The sequence below is a fragment of the Tinamus guttatus genome, unplaced genomic scaffold, assembly GCF_059628265.1.
Source record: "Tinamus guttatus ecotype Peru unplaced genomic scaffold, ASM5962826v1 Tinamus_guttatus_pri_ptg000650l, whole genome shotgun sequence".
In the NCBI taxonomy this organism is placed as follows: domain Eukaryota; kingdom Metazoa; phylum Chordata; class Aves; order Tinamiformes; family Tinamidae; genus Tinamus; species Tinamus guttatus.
In genome coordinates, this window is record NW_028289184.1 from 245,401 (window position 1) to 247,581 (window position 2,181).

General features: G+C 48.6%; 1 non-coding gene across 1 annotated transcript; it reads right to left on the reverse strand.

Annotated features, from left to right (window-relative positions):
* Positions 1 to 1,026: 1,026 nt before the first annotated feature.
* On the reverse strand, positions 1,027 to 1,098 carry TRNAE-UUC (transfer RNA glutamic acid (anticodon UUC)). The gene has a single exon. It is a non-coding gene; the product is annotated as a tRNA-Glu (tRNA).
* Between the last annotated feature and the right edge of the window lie 1,083 nt (positions 1,099 to 2,181).

A 2,181-nucleotide genomic window follows, 5' to 3' on the forward strand; every position in this document is an offset into this window, starting at 1 on the left:
CCTCTCATTCAACCCTTTAAAATCTTATGTGACAACTATCCTGTTCAATACTTAAACCTTTTTAGTTTTTTTATGAGTCCATATTTAGCTTAATGACTTCCAAGTCTAGTGTAAAGAGGAAATACCTACTGAGAGATAGAAATGTGGGGAAATTCAGAGCAGAAGTGTTTACTGTATGCTTGTCCTTCTGCATCAGTTATATATCTTGCGCACTATTTCATCTATGTATGGACAAAACAGACATCCAGGTTGATGTTTGCTCTTTCATCGCATGAATGTGGAACCAGGCTCCGGAGTGAGGCCCGCAAGCTCGACTCCTCTGCATGCTCCATAACACATCGCTTGCTGCTTTGTGACCTCCAGGAAGCACGGAAGGAAGCCAGGAGCAGGAACATGAATCCCAAGGAGGTAAAAACATGCATAGGGGTCAAGTATAGCCAGGCTTCTAGGTGGGCTGGGGAAGGGGCTCCTTGGTAGTGCTTCCTGCGGCACCTCCGTACGATCCATGCACAGGGAGGCAGACGCGCGGCCTGTGCCTGAGCTCGCTGCCCAGCACCACCACTGAGGCATCTCCAGGGTGGTCTTTGCAGCTGTTGGTGCAGCAGGGAGAGCGACTCCGTGACTGCAGGTTGTCAGCGTGGCTGCTCTGGTGCTGTGCAGTACACTGGGAAGCTTCCAGGAAAACGTTTCTTAAGAACAGTTTTCCTGCCTGAAGGATAGTGTTTGGAGGAGACGCAGTATCTGGAAGAAAGGCTTAGTGTTATTTTAGTGCCATGTGTTGAAATGCAGGATATTTAGGTATGAGGTACTTGCTTGCCTGTGATTCTACTAAAAAAAAAAAAAAAAAAAAAATCAAAGGGTATTACTTTTAACCACCACGGGAGCCTTGGGATGTGGGGGCCCAAATAGAGGTTTGGAGCAGGAGGACGAGTCTTTTATTTATTTCAGCCTGTGTTTCAGGTGGCAGAAGAGCTCTTCCTACGTGGCGGGGGAAGAGAAAAAGAGGTTCCCAAAATGTTCGTTGCTTTCCCACACCGGGAGTCGAACCCGGGCCGCCTGGGTGAAAACCAGGAATCCTAACCGCTAGACCATGTGGGAGCGCATATGCGCGCTTAGTGCCGCGCCGTGCTGAGCCGGCGCCCGCCCGCCTCCCCGCGCACTGCGGCGCCGCCTGCCGGGTCGCGCGCGGAGCAGCCCCGCGCCGCGAGCCGCCTGCCGGGCCGCGCTCCCGGGCCGCGCGCGCGGGGCTGCGCTTTGCTTCAGTCACGGTTTCGTGCAGAGGCTGCTGCGGGAGACAAGCAAGCAACAAGGCGCGGTGACTTCGGGGTGCATCTTCCTGTGCAGACACACCCTGCTAAAGGAGTTCGGCAAGCCCAGGAGGTGGGGATTGAAAAGACCAGTTGTTAGAAGAATTCCTCTTTTGTGGGGAGTTCAGGCAGGTGGCAGGGATGGCTGCAGATGCAGGCCTGAGATCTAAAAAAGCAGTGCTCATACTTGAAAAAAAAGGGGGGATTTTTTAAACGAAGTAAAGAAGACAGATGTGCAGCGACCCACAGGATTTAGGGTGATCCTTCACAGCTGAAATCATCAAAAATGCTGTGTCTAAGTTAAAAGATGTCAGAGGAGGTTGGCAAAAATGACAAATGTGCATGTGCTTCTGTGTAAATTCTCACAATCTAAAAATAAAGTGGAAGGACTGAGATGTCCAATTTTAAATGAGAGTAAGCATATCAAATTGGTGCAAGGCAAATAATCCGTGGAACACTGTAATAGCAGGCTACAAATTTTACACATAGAACAAGGTCATGTTTGTAGAAGAGTGATGCTGGGTGCCAAAGAAACTTTAATGTCAACATGCCTAACTAATTTTAATCTGTCAAAGTGTAACACTGAACCCCTATAGATGGAAATGCCATGTCTAAGTAGGAAAAAGTATTAGTAGTATTGCAGTGAGTCTTCAAAGGCAGTGGCTGTAGCAGTGATATATTTAGGAGATCAGAGTGGCTACCACAGCAAAAAACATCATCATAAGTGTCTCCAATTATCCCCATATTGAGTCAGTAAATGCCACATCAGCGTGTGATGCAGAAATTACGTTTTTAGATACCACTAGGGCTTGATTTTTGGAGCAGCTGGTTGGAGAACCTAAAGGGAGCAGCTCTAAGCTTAGCCCTGAGACAT